Source organism: Salmo salar, chromosome ssa21 (assembly GCF_905237065.1).
Source record: "Salmo salar chromosome ssa21, Ssal_v3.1, whole genome shotgun sequence".
In the NCBI taxonomy this organism is placed as follows: domain Eukaryota; kingdom Metazoa; phylum Chordata; class Actinopteri; order Salmoniformes; family Salmonidae; genus Salmo; species Salmo salar.
In genome coordinates, this window is record NC_059462.1 from 36,600,622 (window position 1) to 36,617,500 (window position 16,879).

The 16,879-nt window shown below is 45.0% G+C and overlaps 1 protein-coding gene across 17 annotated transcripts in view; it reads left to right on the forward strand.

The window, feature by feature from the left end:
• The window catches only part of LOC106582286 (microtubule-associated protein 2), a 182,022-nt gene that overhangs the window by 38,006 nt on the left and 127,137 nt on the right, over positions 1-16,879 (forward strand). The window lies entirely within an intron of this gene.

Consider the following 16,879-nt stretch of genomic DNA (forward strand, 5'->3'; position numbering starts at 1 on the left):
TGGGAGCCACACACAGCCCAAAACAAAGAAATACAAAAACATAGAAAAAGGAACATAGAACGCCCACCCAATGTAACACCCTGGCCTAACCAAAATAAAGAACAAAAAACCCCTCTCTATGGCCAGAGCGTTACATTATCACAATTCCAGTGGGTCAGAAGTTTACATACACTAAGTTAACTGTGCCTTTAAACAGCTTGGAAAATACCAGAAAATGATTTCATGGCTTTAGAAGCTTCTGATAGGCTAATTGACATAATTTGAGGTCTACCTGTGGATGTATTTCAAGGCCTACCTTCATACTCAGTGCTTGACATCGTGGGAAAATCAAAAGAAATCAGCCAAGACCTCAGAAAAACAATTTGTAGACCTCCACAAGTCTGGTTCATCCTTGGGAGCAATTTCCAAACGCCCGAAGGTACAACGTTGATCTGTACAAACAATAGTACACAAGTATAAACACCATGGGACCACGCAGACGTCATACCGCTCAGGAAGGAGACGCGTTCTGTCTCCTAGAGATGAACGTACTTTGGTGCAAGAAGTGCAAATCAATCCCAGAACAACAGCAAAGGACCTTGTGAAGATGCTGGAGGAAACAGGTACAAAAGTATCTATATCCACAGTAAAACGAGTCCTATATCGACATAACCTGAAAGGCCGCTCAGCAAGGAAGAAGCCACTGCTCCAAAACCGCCATAAAAAAGCCAGACTACGGTTTGCAACTGCACATGGGGACAAAGATTGTACTTTTTGGAGAAATTTCCTCTGGTCTGATGAAACAAAAATAGAACTGTTTGGCCATAATGACCATCGTTATGTTTGGAGGAAAGAGAGGGAGACTTGCAAGCCTTCAATAATAATTGAATGTATGTAAACTTCTGACCCGCTGGGAATGTGATGAAAGAAATAAAAGCTGAAATAAATCCTTCTCTCTACTATTATTCTGACATTCACATTCTTAAAATAAAGTGGTGATCCTAACTGACCTAAGACAGGGAATTTTTACTAGGATTAAATGTCAGGAATTGTGAAAAACTGAGTTTAAATGTATTTGGCTAAGGTGTATGTAAACTTCCGACTTCAACTGTATATACACATACAGGGGGAATGGGAACCAGGTGTGCGTAATGAGACAAGACAGTCCGTGGTTGGTGGTGATGATCCAGTTCAGTGACACCTAAAAGGCCGGTGACGTAGACCTCCGGAGCTGGTGAATGGAATGAGCAGCAGTACTGGGGGAATCCATGACAGTTTAACACTTTTTTTTGGTTGCTACATGATTCCGTATGTGTTATTTCATAGTTTTGATGTCTTCACTATTATTCTACCATGTAGAAAATAGTAAAAATTATTAAAAACCCTGAGTAGGATTGTCCAACCTTTTGACTGGGACTGTATACACACACACACACACACACACACAAACTCACACACTCTAATGAAGAGAAACCCACGCAGGTCTGGGTTACTCTTCCTCCTCCATAACCGTAGCTGCTTCTCAGACAGGCACTCCTTCCACACAGGGACCAAAATAATCTCATATTTCAAAATGAAGAGAAGGCAACAGTAGTCTAGTCTGTCACCTTTGATGCAGCGGTGACTATTCTCCTTCTCCTATTCCCAGGTTGGTTTTCATTTTGTAAGAATAGGTGCGACTAGCTCACAATTAAAAACAAAGACTTTATTGATCTAATTCTTGTTAAATCATTATGTTTCGTCGCCAATGGCCCTCATCAGAAAGCCATGTAGTCATAAAATGCATGTTTTCTTAACATACGGCAGTGCTTATATTTGTCTAGCCCTTTTCCCCTTCTTTGTTTGGGATGAGGGGGGGATGGAAGGCAGATGGGGATGAGGGGGGGATGGAAGGCAGATGGGGATGAGGGGATGGAAGGCAGATGGGGATGAGGGGATGGAAGGCAGATGGGGATGAGGGGAGGATGGAAGGCAGATGGGGATGAGGAGGGGATGGAAGGCAGATGGGGATGAGGGGGGATGGAAGGCAGATGGGGATGAGGGGGGATGGAAGGCAGATGGGGATGAGGAGGGGATGGAAGGCAGATGGGGATGAGGGGGGGATGGAAGGCAGATGGGGATGAGGGGGATGGAAGGCAGATGGGGATGAGGGGGGGATGGAAGGCAGATGGGGATGAGGGGATGGAAGGCAGATGGGGATGAGGGGGGGATGGAAGGCAGATGGGGATGAGGGGGGATGGAAGGCAGATGGGGATGAGGGGGGATGGAAGGCAGATGGGGATGAGGGGGGGATGGAAGGCAGATGGGGATGAGGGGGGATGGAAGGCAGATGGGGATGAGGGGGGATGGAAGGCAGATGGGGTGGGGGGATGGAAGGCAGATGGGGTGGGGGGATGGAAGGCAGATGGGGATGAGGGGAGGATGGAAGGCAGATGGGGATGAGGAGGGGATGGAAGGCAGATGGGGATGAGGGGGGGATGGAAGGCAGATGGGGATGAGGGGGGATGGAAGGCAGATGGGGATGAGGAGGGGATGGAAGGCAGATGGGGATGAGGGGGGATGGAAGGCAGATGGGGATGAGGGGGGATGGAAGGCAGATGGGGATGAGGGGATGGAAGGCAGATGGGGATGAGGGGGGATGGAAGGCAGATGGGGATGAGGGGGGGATGGAAGGCAGATGGGGATGAGGGGGGGATGGAAGGCAGATGGGGATGAGGGGATGGAAGGCAGATGGGGATGAGGGGGGGATGGAAGGCAGATGGGGATGAGGGGAGGATGGAAGGGGGATGAGGGGAGGATGGAAGGCAGATGGGGATGAGGGGATGGAAGGCAGATGGGGATGAGGGGATGGAAGGCAGATGGGGATGAGGGGGGGATGGAAGGCAGATGGGGATGGAAGGCAGATGGGGATGAGGGGATGGAAGGCAGATGGGGATGAGGGGGGATGGAAGGCAGATGGGGTTGAGGGGGGATGGAAGGCAGATGGGGATGAGGGGGGATGGAAGGCAGATGGGGATGAGGGGAGGATGGAAGGCAGATGGGGATGAGGGGGGATGGAAGGCAGATGGGGATGAGGGGGGGATGGAAGGCAGATGGGGATGAGGGGGATGGAAGGCAGATGGGGATGAGGGGGGATGGAAGGCAGATGGGGATGAGGGGGGATGGAAGGCAGATGGGGATGAGGGGGGATGGAAGGCAGATGGGGATGAGCCGGGGATGGAAGGCAGATGGGGATGAGGGGGGATGGAAGGCAGATGGGGATGAGGGGGATGGAAGGCAGATGGGGATGAGGGGGGATGGAAGGCAGATGGGGATGAGGGGGATGGAAGGCAGATGGGGATGAGGGGGGATGGAAGGCAGATGGGGATGAGGGGAGATGGAAGGCAGATGGGGATGAGGGGGATGGAAGGCAGATGGGGATGAGGGGGGGATGGAAGGCAGATGGGGATGAGGGGATGGAAGGCAGATGGGGATGAGGGGGGGATGGAAGGCAGATGGGGTGCTAGATGTGAAACCACACAGGAAGAGCATTGAGGAGATTGGCCATCCACACTTCACAGAGAATAAATGATCAGTAACAGAGACATACTATCTCTGTTTTTCTCTTTTTTTCTTTCTGTTCAGCTTTGTCTGTTTCCAGTCAACACACACACATAGCCACCAGAGATACTGTAAAACACACTGTAAGCAGCTAATGGGGATTGTAATAAACTAGCTAATTAAAGCTAAATGTTCTTGAAGTCTGGTCCCAGGCAGCAGCCAATGCAGGGCTGTGTGTGTGTGTGTGTGTGTGTGTGTGTGTGTGTGTGTGTGTGTGTGTGTGTGTGTGTGTGTGTGTGTGTGTGTGTGTGTGTCAGTCAGACCCCACCCTGGAGAGGAGTGTATGATGTGGGCAGTGTGAAGCCACAGAGAGGCGTGGTAGTGGTGCTGGTTCACTTTTTCCATTACTGTAATCTCAGACATGTATTGAGCTAGAGTAGCAACCACGAGGCAAGGACATGACCTTAACTTTGGGGGGTCACTATCTCTGTGACTAAGACTCCAACTGAACATACAATCGTGTGCTTGTCTCTGTTTCTCACATAGAACAAGACAAATATTTCTTGCTCTGTTTCCACTCTCTCCTTCTCTCCATCTCTTCCACCCCTCCTTCCGCTCTGTCTTTTCCCTCACTCCTCCTCTCTCTCTCCTGTCCCTCTCCTTCCCTTCTCCTCCCGCTCTCTCTTTCCTCTCTCATCCTCCCTGCCTCACTCCTCCCTCTTCTCGTTCTCCCTCTTCTTCCCTCTCAAGGGTGCTGCTCTTCTTTTCTGCACTTCCTCTCTCCTCTCTTTATTTAGGTCCCAGTTCTAAATAAGCCCCTGGGAAACATATTTGACATAAAATACATTTCCTGTCCTCTAGAAAATGGGGATGAAGGGAAAGAGAGAGAGAGCAATAGAGAGAGAGAGAACGAGAAAGAGAGAGAACAAGAAAGAGAGAGGGAATGAGATTGCAGGAGGCAGGGGCTTCTTTTGACACCCCAGCCAAAGGCATCATCCTCTGTGTGAGTGTGTTTACAAAATGTTTGAGTGTGTATATGACATCGGTACCATAAGTAAGCCTGTCTAATCCATTATAGTTACATTCCAGTCATTATGTTTACTAGCTACTGTGGTAGCAAGGCTTGGGGAAGACAGACACAGAGAGATAGTATTTTCTCTGTGTTCATGTCTGCTAGTCTGTCTAACCCTCTTCCCTGACTCTGTAAACTCTGTCCCTGACTCTGTACACTCTGTATCACTGTGTGTGTGTGTGTGTGTGTGTGTGTGTGTGTGTGTGTGTGTGTGTGTGTGTGTGTGTGTGTGTGTGTGTGTGTGTGTGTGTGTGTGTGTGTGTGTGTGTGTGTGTAAGCCCTGGTGGCACTGCGGTCTATCACACTGTAATGTGATTTGGTCAAAGTGATGTTTATGTCCCGTAGAGGAAGTCAAACTGAGAGAATTCACACTCGGCTGTATTCCAAATGGTACCCTAAACCCCATGGGCCTCTTCAAAAAGTAATGCACTATATGGGGAATAGGGTGACATTTGGGAAGTGTTGTTATGAGACTATTGGAGCTCAATAGGTCATACTACTTTCGCCCATCTACCCTGTTTTCAGTTCTTTCTCTTACTCTCTCGTCCTCTCTCACTCTCTCTCTGTGTCTCTGTGTCTCTCTCTCTCTCTTTCACACACTCTCTCTCCCTCCCTCTCTCTCCCTCTCCCTGCCAGCCTGGGTTTATGGTGCAGTGTCATAAGAGGCTTGGCACTCTAACCTTAGTGAATAGCTTATTCTGGGATCACTCTAACCACAGTGGATGTGTGTGGCTGTCTACAGGAGAATGTAATAGGGTCCAGACTGTTAGTCCACTAACTCATAGACTTTCTCCTCTCCCCTGTAACTAGTCCCCATGTCGTTGCTGTAAATGAGAATGTATTCTAAGTCAACTTACCTGGTAAATTATGGGTAATGGCTCTGGTCAAAAGTAGTGCATTATATAGGGACTAGGGAGTCATTTGAGACAAACATTCCCATTCATGTTCTGTAATGGTGGGACCGGTGGCCATATTGGGTCTACCTGTAGGAGGGAAAGCAAGAAGTATAGCAGGAACTTCAGGAACTTCAGCATATCTATGTGCGTAATTAACAGTCTATGGATTCTATTTCTGTACAAGTATGTAGTTTAAAGTGGAGCCTTTCAGCATTTTAGCAACATGAAAACATTTTCTGACAAGCAAGCATTTAGATATGGTCATTTTCAAATTTTCTTAAGTTCATAGAATGCTTGGGAATGACATATTATAAGGTATTTGTGAAAATTATATAGCAATATAGAGTGGGAAAGCAGCTGTGTGTTTGGACAATTAATAGACACTGCAGTAAATAAAACTTAATATAAACATGTCTTGTGCAGGACCGGAGTCTAAGCAGACCGATGCACCATAGCTAATCAGAGCTACAAGTAGGCCTTTATGCAAACAAGCAATTTACCACACAGGCTTGCCATCATTCACTTTGAACTGGACTGTGTGTTTACAGACAGTTGCAACAGCGTGACTTTAGATCATTAGAATGCATTCGCCAAAAGCCACAAAATACACCTGAATGGATTTCTGCAAACATGTCAACACCATGGGAGTTCTCTTACATTTGGGAACTTTACAGTCTTATTGATCAAACAACCATGGAAAGGTAGGCTCTCTCTCTCAGTAATGCACATCAACAACAATCATCAACAACAAATGCTAGCCAGCGCAAGATTAAGAATCTGTGGTGTGTGTATCTGTGTACACACTATAAACCTCACACATCCTGCCACAGAGAGGATGTGGCTCCGGTTATTATCAAAAGGTGTGTGACTCTAGTCTATTTTGTAGTTTCAACAAATCCTGACTACATCTCACAGTTCAGGCTTGATGTAATTTATCTCTACAGAAACTGTACATCGAGCTCACAGAAAAAAAGCGAACAAAATGTAATTCAAATAACCACAATTTCGGTTAATCACTCAGCACTAGTTCCAGGACATTAGCTCAGTCATTCTGTGTGTGTGTCTTTGTCTGTGTCTTTGTCTGTGTCTTTGTCTGTGTCTTTGTCTGTGTCTGTGTCTTTGTCTGTGTCTTTGTCTGTGTCTTTGTCTGTGTCTTTGTCTGTGTCTTTGTCTGTGTCTTTGTCTGTGTCTTAGTTTGTGTCTTTGTCTGTGTGTGTGTGTCTGTGTTCCTTCATTAGCACAATCCCTCTGAGTCCTGGTGTATAATCAATCTGCTCTCAGCAGTTCCATCATGTTTAAACCCATTTCATCAAAGGGATCTGACTCACTGGATTCTCTCCACTCGATGACTGATCAAATCTCATCGCATCTCATCCTGCTCAAACAAAAAGGCTTTTCTATGCTGCAAATGAGGCTTCAGGCTGAGTCAATCACATATCATCACACCAGTTCAAAGTCAGTGTAGTTAAAGAGTGTCCTTGACTGGAGAGACACACAGGCTGTGTCCCAAATGGCACCCTGTTCCCTACATAGTGTAGTGGGGGGGGCTTTGACTGTCTGGACTGACTGACTGGACCGAGTCACAGCCAATCAGCTTACTGGTCATTAGTTACTGGTCACCCTGATTTCATGAACAACTCTGGTCTTAATCTGCTAATAGTGTTTGACAGAGAGACAGATAGATGGACTGAGCACCTCACTGATTTCCTTACATATACTCTCCGTTATCCTTTGATGCCCTTTTGATCCTTTGAGCCATCTAGGGGAAGCTCAGTATGAAACTTTTACACTGTATACTTAACATAGAAAATATATGATTTCCTTTACGTGATTATAGCCTCCATTAGCCCCTCTCATTCACATAATGCACCCTCACATGGACACACATGGAGCAGAGCATCCCCTGCTTAGAGGGAGCATGCCCTCTAAAGAGGCTAATTGTGTGTGTGGCCGGTGCATGTGGGTTGTCCCTAGCTGAGGGTATGGATGTTTTTGTGTCCTGGGGCTTGGTTAGTGTTTGGCTATATGAAACCTTGCTGCTGTGGCCTGGCTGGGGATGTATTTGCGTTCAAAGTGGGTAGAGGGATGATTAGGGGCTCAGAATGCAGTGTGTGGAGTGTGTGTCTTTGTGTGTATGTGTGTGTGTGTGTGTGTATGTGTGTGCATGGGCAAGGTGTCTTCGACAGTGTTTAAGATGAAAGCATGGCTGTTCCCAGAGTGGGAGGTTGCTGACTGGGATTAGGTGACAGACTCCATGGCTGTTCCCAGAGTGTGAGGTTGCTGACTGGGATTAGGTGACAGACTCCATGGCTGTTGCCAGAGTGGGAGGTTGCTGACTGGGATTAGGTGACAGACTCCATGGCTGTTCCCAGAGTGGGAGGTTGCTGACTGGGATTAGGTGACAGACTCCATGGCTGTTGCCAGAGTGGGAGGTTGCTGACTGGGATTAGGTGACAGACTCCATGGCTGTTCCCAGAGTGCGAGGTTGCTGACTGGGATTAGGTGACAGACTCCATGGCTGTTCCCAGAGTGTGAGGTTGCTGACTGGGATTAGGTGACAGACTCCATGGCTGTTCCCAGAGTGGGAGGTTGCTGACTGGGATTAGGTGACAGACTCCATGGCTGTTCCCAGAGTGCGAGGTTGCTGACTGAGATTAGGTGACAGACTCCTGTAGTGCAAAGCAGGAAGTGTCAGGAGCCAGTAGGAAGTCGGGTCATTGTCTGTGTGTCTGTGGTCAGTCCTACCTAATGATTTAAATCAAATAAAATTGTATTTGTCACATGCGGCGAATACAACAGGTGAACAGAGCCCCAGGACCAGGTTAATTTCTCTGTAGGTGATTGCTTTGTTATGGAAGGTTTGGGAATCGCTTCCTTTTAGATGGTTATAGAATTTAAAAAGGCTCTTTTCTCAATTTTGATAATTAGCGGGAATCGGCCTAATTCTGCTCTGTATACATTATTTTGTGTTTTACGTTGTACACAGATGTTTTTGCAGAATTCTGCATGCAGAGTCTCAATTTGGTGTTTGCCCCATTTTTTTGAATTCTTGGTTGGTGAGTGGACCCCAGACCTCACAACCATAAAGGGCAATGGGTTCTATAACTGATTCAAATATTTTTAGCTGGTAATTGGTATGTTGAATTTTATGTTCCTTTTGATGGCATAGAAGGCCTTTCTTGCCTTGTCTCTCAGATTGTTCACAGCTTTGTGGAAGTTACCTGTGGCGCTGATGTTTAAGCTGAGGTATGTACCATTTTTTGTGTGCTCTAGGGCAACAGTGTCTACATGGAATTTGTATTCGAAGTCCTGAAAACTGGACCTTTTTCAGAACACCATTATATTTTGTTTAACTGAGATTTACTGTCAGGGGCCAGGTCTGACACCATCTGTGCAGAAGATCTAGGTGCTGCTGTAGGCCAGAAGCCCCAGATCATCAGCAAACAGTAGACATTTTACCTTTATTTAACTAGGCAGGTCAGTTAAGAACAAATTCTTATTTTCAATGACAGCCTAGGAACAGTGGGTTAACTGCGTTGTTCAGGGGCAGAATGACAGATTTGTACCTTGTCAGCTTGGGGATTTGAACTTGCAACCTTTCGATTGCTAGTCCAATGCTCTAACCACTAAGCTACCCTGCCGCCCCACATTTGACTTCAGATTCTAGTAGGGTGAGGCCAGGTGCTGCAGACTGTTCTAGTGCCCTCGCCAATTCATTGATATACTGCTCAAAAAAATAAAGGGAACACTAAAATAACACATCCTAGATCTGAATGAATGAAATAATCTTATGAAATACTTTTTTCTTTACATAGTTGAATGTGCTGACAACACAATCACACAAAAATAATCAATGGAAATCCAATTTATCAACCCATGGAGGTCTGGATTTGGAGTCACACTCAAAATTAAAGTGGAAAACCACACTACAGGCTGATCCAACTCTGATGTAATGTCCTTAAAACAAGTCAAAATGAGGCTCAGTAGTGTGTGTGGCCTCCACGTGCCTGTATGACCTCCCTACAACACCTGGGCATGCTCCTGATGAGGTGGCGGATGGTCTCCTGAGGGATCTCCTACCAGACCTGGACTAAAGCATCCGCCAACTCCTGGACAGTCTGTGGTGCAACGTGGCATTGGTGGATGGAGCGAGACATGATGTGCTCAATTGGATTCAGGTCTGGGGAACGGGCAGGCCAGTCCATAGCATCAATGCCTTCCTCTTGCAGGAACTGCTGACACACTCCAGCCACGAGGTCTAGCATTGTCTTGCATTAGGAGGAACCCAGGGCCAACCGCACCAGCATATGGTCTTACAAGGGGTCTGAGGATCTCATCTCGGTACCTAATGGCAGTCAGGCTACCTCTGGCGAGCACATGGAGGGCTGTGCGGCCCCCCAAAGAAATGCCACCCCACACCATGACTGACCCACCGCCAAACCGGTCATGCTGGAGGATGTTACAGGCAGCAGAACGTTCTCCACAGCGTCTCCAGACTCTGTCACGTCTGTCACGTGCTCAGTGTGAACCTGCTTTCATCTGTGAAGAGCACAGGGCGCCAGTGGCGAATTTGCCAATCTTGGTGTTCTCTGGCAAATGCCAAACGTCCTGCACGGTGTTGGGCTGTAAGCACAACCCCCACCTGTGGACGTCGGGCCCTCATACCACCCTCATGGAGTCTGTTTCTGACCGTTTGAGCAGACACATGCACATTTGTGGCCTGCTGGAGGTCATTTTGCAGGGCTCTGGCAGTGCTCCTCCTGCTCCTCCTTGCAGAAAGGCGGAGGTAGCGGTCCTGCTGCTGGGTTGTTGCCCTCCTACGGCCTTGTCCACATCTCCTGATGTACTGGCCTGTCTCCTGGTAGCGCCTCCATGCTCTGGACACTACGCTGACAGACACAGCAAACCTTCTTGCCACAGCTCGCATTGATGTGCCATCCTGGATGAGCTGCACTACCTGAGCCACTTGTGTGGGTTGTAGACTCCGTCTCATGCTACCACTAGAGTGAAAGCACCGCCAGCATTCAAAAGTGACCAAAACATCAGTTAGGAAGCATAGGAACTGAGAAGTGGTCTGTGGTCCCCACCTGCAGAACCACACCTTTATTGGGGGTGTCTTGCTAATTGCCTATAATTTCCACCTGTTGTCTATTCCATTTGCACAACAGCATGTGAAAGTTATTGTCAATCAGTGTTGCTTCTTAAGTGGACAGTTTGATTTCACAGAAGTGTGATTGACTTGGAGTTACATTGTGTTGTTTAAGTGTTCCCTTTATTTTTTTGAGCAGTGTATATACAGTGTAAGTCAGACGTTTACCCACACCTTAGCCAAATACATTTAAACTCCGTTTTTCACAATTCCTGACATTTAATCCTAGTAAAAATTCCCTTTTTAGAAGGTGAAATGTAAGTATAATAGTTGAGAGTGATTTATTTCAGATTTTATTTCTTTCAGCATATTCCCAGTGGGTCAGAAGTTTACATACAGTCAACTAGTATTTGGTAGCATTGCCTTTAAATTGTTTAACTTGGGTCAAACGTTTCGGGTAGCCTTCCACAAGCTTCCCACAATAAGTTGGGTGAATTTTGGCCCATTCCTCCTGACAGAGCTGGTGTAACTGAGTCAGGTTTGTAGGCCTCCTTGCTTGCACACGCTTTTTCAGTTCTGCCCACAAATCTTCTATGGGATTGAGGTTAGGGCTTTGTGATGGCCACTCCAATACCTTGACTTTGTTGTCCTTAAGCCATTTTGCCACAACTTTGGAAGTATGCTTGGGGTCATTGTCCATTTGGAAGACCCATTTGCGACCAAGCTTTAACTTCCTGACTGATGTCTTGAGATGTTGCTTCAATATATCCACATAATTTTCCTGCCTCATGATGCCATCTAGTTTGTGAAGTGCACCAGTCCCTCCTGCAGCAAAGCACCCCCACAACATGATGCTCTCACCCCTGTGCTTCACGGTTGGGATGGTGATCTTCGGCTTGCAAGCCTCCCCCTTTTTCCTTCAAACATAACAATGGTCATTATGGCCAAATAGTTGTATTTTTGTTTCATCAGACCAGAGGACATTTCTCCAAAAAGTACGATCTTTGTCCCCATGTGCAGTTGCAAACCGTAGTCTGGCTTTTTTATGGCGGTTTTGGAGCGGTGGCTTCTTCCTTGCTGAGCGGCCTTTCAGGTTATGTCGATATAGGACTTGGTTTACTGTGTATATAGATACTTTTGTACCTGTTTCCTCCAGCATCTTCACAAGGTCCTTTGCTGTTGTTCTGGGATTGATTTGTACTTTTCGCACCAAAGTGCGTTCATAACCTAGGAGACAGAACGCGTCTCCTTCCTGAGCGTGGTCCCATGGTGTTTATACTTGTGTACTATTGTTTGTACAGATGAACATGGTACCTTCAGGCGTTTGGAAATTGCTCCCAAGGATGAACCAGACTTGTGGAGGTCTACAAATTGTTTTTCTGAGGTCTTGGCTGATTTCTTTTGATTTTCTCATGATGTCAAGCAAAGAGGCACTGAGTTTAAAGGTAGGCCTTGAAATACATCCACAGGTCCACCTCCAATTGACTCAAATTATGTCAATTAGCCTATCAGAAGCTTCTAAAGCCATTACATAATTTTCTGGATTTTTCCAATCTGTTTAAAGGTACAGTCAACTTAGTGTATGTAAACTTCTGACCTACTGGAATTGTGATACAGTGAATTATAAGTGAAATAATCTGTGTGTAAACAATTGTTGGAAAAATTATTTGTATAAAGCACAAAGTAGATGTCTTACCGACTTGCCAGAACTATAGTTTGTTAACAAGAAATTTGTGGAGTGGTTGAAAAACAAGTTTTAATGACTCCAACGTAAGTGTATGTAAACTTCAGATTTCAACTGTATGTTGAAGAGAGTGGGGCTTAAGCTGCATCCATGTGTCACCCCGCTGCCCTGTGTAAAGAAATGTGTGTGTTTTTTGCCAATTGTAACACTTGTTGTTCTTGTACATGGATTTTATAATGTTGTATGTTTTTCCCCCAACACCACTTTCCATCAATTTGTATAACAGGCCCTCATACCAATTTGAGTCAAGCTTTTTTGAAATCAACAAAGCATGAGATGACTTTGCCATTGTTTTGGCTTATTAGTTGTTCAATTAGGGTGAATACGTGGTCTGTCAAACAGTAATTTGATAAAAAGCCAATTTGACATTTGCTCAGTACATTGTTTTCGCTGAGGAAATATATGAGTCTGATGTTAATGATAATGCAGAGGATTTTCCCAAGGTTGCTGTTGACTCATATCTCACAGTAGTTATTGGGGTCATGTTTGTCTCCACTTTTGTGGATTGGGGTGATCAGTCCTTGCCTCCAAATATTGGGGAATATGCCAGAGCTGAGGATGATGTAAAAGAGTTTAAGTATAGCCAATTGGAATTTGTGGTCTGTATATTTTATCATTTGATTTAGGATACCATCAACCCCATAGGCCTTTTTGGGTTGGAGGGTTTGTATTTTGTCCTGTAGTTCATTCAATGTGATTGGAGAATCCAGTGGGTTCTGGTAGTCTTTAATAGTTGATTCTAAGATTTGTATTTGATCATGTATATGTTTTTGCTGTTTGTTCTTTGATATAGAGCCAAAAAGATTGGAGAAGTGGTTTATCCATACATCTCCGTTTTGGATAGATAACTCTTCGTATTGTTGTTTGTTTAGAGTTTTCCAATTTTCACAGAAGTGGTTAGATTCTTTGGATTGTTCAAATACATTGAGCTGATTTCTGATGTGCTGTTCCTTGTATTTCTGTATTGTTTTAGTGATTCACCATAGTGAAGGCGTACACTCTGGGTCTCTTTTTCTGGGTCTCTATGTTTTTGGTTAGATTTGTTTCTCAATTTCTTTCTTAGGTTTTTGCATTCTTCATCAAACCATTTGTCATTGCTATTAATTTTCTTAGGTTGTCTGCTTGAAATATTTGATTTGATAGGGAAGCTGAGAGGTCAAATATACTGTTTAGGTTTTCTACTGCCAAAGTTACACCTTTTTTGTCCAGGAAATTTTCGAAAAGGGATTGAATTTGTTGTTGCCTAATAGTTTTTTGTTAGATTTACACACTACTTTCATTCCATCTATAGCATTTCTTAATATTATTCAGTTCCTTTGGCTTTGATGACTCATGATTGAGCAAAGCTATGTTAAAGTAGAGTGTGATTTTGCTGTGATCTGATAGAGGTGTCAGTGGACTGACAGTGAATGCTCTAAGAGACTCTGGGTTGAGGTCAGTGATAAAGTAGTCTGCAGTCGTGGCCAAAAGTTTGGAGAATGACACAAATATTAATTTCCACAAAGTTTGCTGCTTTAGTGTCTTTAGATATTTTTGTCAGATGTTACTATGGAATACTGAAGTATAATTACAAGCATTTCATAAGTGTCAAAGGCTTTTATTGACAATTATATGAAGTTGATGCAGAGTCAATATTTGCAGTGTTGACTCTTCTTTTTCAAGACCTCTGCAATCCGCCCTAGCATGCTGTCAATTAACTTCTGGACCACATCCTGACTGATGGCAGCCCATTCTTGCATAATCAATGCATGGAGTTTGTCAGAATATGGGGTTTTTTGTTTGTCCACCCGCCTCTTGAGGATTGACCACAAGTTCTCAATGGGATTAAGGTCTGGGGAGTTTCCTGGCCATGGACCCAAAATATCGATGTTTTGTTCCCTGAGCCACTTAGTTATCACTTTTGCCTTATGGCAAGGTGCTCCGTCATGCTGGAAAAGGCATTGTTCGTCACCAAACTGTTCCTGGATGGTTGGGAGAAGTTGCTCTCGGAGGATGTGTTGGTACCATTCTTTATTCATGGCTGTGTTCTTAGGCAAAATTGTGAGTGAGCCCACTCTCTTGGCTGAGAAGTAACCTCACACATCAATGGTCTCAGGATGCTTTACTGTTGGCATGACACAGGACTGATGGTAGCGCTCACCTTGTCTTCTCCAGACAAGCTTTTTTCCGGATGCCCCAAACAATCGGAAAGGGGATTCATCAGAGAAAATGACTTTACCCCAGTCCTCAGCAGTCCAATCTCTGTACCTTTTGCAGAATATCAGTCTGTCCCTGATGTTTTTCCTGGAGAGAAGTGGCTTCTTTGCTGCCCTTCTTGACACCAGGCCATCCTCCAAAAGTCTTCGCCTCACTGTGTGTGCAGATGCACTCACACCTGCCTGCTGCCATTCCTGAGCAAGCTCTGTACTGGTGGTCCCGCAGCTGAATCAACTTTAGGAGACGGTCCTGGCGCTTGCTGGACTTTCTTGGGCGCCCTGAAGTCTTCTTCACAACAATTGAACCGCTCTCCTTGAAGTTCTTGATGATCTGATAAATGGTTGATTTAGGTGCAATCTTACTGGCAGCAATATCCTTGCCTGTGAAGCCCTTTTTGTGCAAAGCAATGATGACGGCACATGTTTCCTTGCAGGTAACCATGGTTGACAGAGCAAGAACAATGATCCCAAGCACCACCCTCCTTTTGAAGCTTCCAGTCTGTTATTCGAACTCAATCAGCATGACAGAGTGATCTCCAGCCTTGTCCTCGTCAAAATTCTCACCTGTGTTAACGAGAGAATCACTGACATGATATCAGCTGGTCCTTTTGTGGCAGGGCTGAAATGCAGTGGAAATGTTTTTGGGGGATTCAGTTCATCTGCATGGCAAAGAGGGACTTTGCAATTAATTGCAATTCATCTGATCACTCTTCATAACATTCTGGAGTAAATGCAAATTGCCATCATACAGAGGCAGCAGACTTTGTGAAAATGAATATTTGTGTCATTCTCAAAACCTTTGGCCACGACTATATGAGCTATAGGTGAGCTATAGGTGTACCTTCCATAGGAGTCCCCTCAAAGCCTACCATTGTCTACGTAATACCCAGCATCCAACAGAGCTGCAGGAGTTGTGACCCGTTTTTGTTTGTTATGTTGTCGTAGTTGTGTCTAGGTGGGCATATGGGGAGGGAATGCTGTCCCCTCCAGGTAGGTCTTTGTCCCCCTGTGTGCTGAGGGTGTAAGGTTCTTGTCCAGTTCTGGCATTTAGGTCGCCACAGACTAGTACATGTCCCTGGGCCTGGAAATTGTTGATCTCCCCCTCTAGGATGGAGAAGATTTCAGCATTAAAGTATGGGGATTCTACTGAGAGGGGTACAGGTAACACACACTAGGACATTTTTCTCTGTTGAGATAATTTCCTTATTAATTTCTAGCCAGATGGAAAATGTTCCTGTTTTGACTAATTTAATAGAGTGGGTTAGGTCTGCTCTATATCAGATTAGTATACCCCTTGCGCAATGTCGATTTTAGCATGTAAATCTTGCCAGCAAATCCACTACACAACACAACACTTGCACTATAACAAGCGGTGCCCACAAACATTTGGGGTCTACATAAAGTTGTCCCAACACTATTGCTTTCTTTCTAGGACAATGGAGTGAATCCTTACCACCGCTGCACCTGGCTATCAGCGGAGCCTTATCTGGCAACGAAACAATTAATTCAGCCTCGTTTACTGCCTTTTTAAAAAACATAGCTGATATGGCTGACATAATACATCATTTATGCAGCAGCATATAAGATATTTTTGTACTCACCTTGTTGTGCGCGGCGGTCCTTCGTTGGCATATTTTGTCATCAAAGAAAAAGATTGACAATTCTGAGTTGGAATACCGTTCAAAACATATTTTCCCAGTCTGACTTCCCACTGTAATGCTTGCAGTTAGCCACTGAAATTTGCAATTTCCAACTTGTTGTGTAATGTTTATGTCCAATGGCCAATGAGCACCGATACTTTTTATCTATATTTTCTCTTTATTATTTTTCTTCATATGACAAGGATTTAAAAGGATTTGCCAGTAGACTTGATTTACGATGACGACTGCTAGCTAAGATTGTGAAAGTAAGATGTTGACATGATCAGTCCAATCAAAGCTACTGTACATATAACGTGATTTGACATAATTTCTGTGGCCAATGACCTTGAGCCTTCTTGGAAGGGCACTTGTAATAACACTATGGTAGGACCCAAAGGGCCGACGTTTTGGATGTCTACCATTACTAAAGTACTGAAGCTAGGCGATTGCACAATGTCCCCATGAGTGACAGAATACTGAGCCAATCCCGGCGCAATGATCTTATTTTCTGCTGACTTACCCCACCACCACAGAAAGCACTGAGCTCGGCTGAAACACCTGCATTTTGGAGCTGCTTTACTCAAGAAAACAAAAAAGAGACCATGGTTGTATGCGGCTTTATTAATTCAATAAAATATATATATTTTTTGACATTGTTTGCAAACTAATATGTGACACGTATTAATGCCAAAATAACATGCAAGCCCCCCCATTTTTTTTGGGC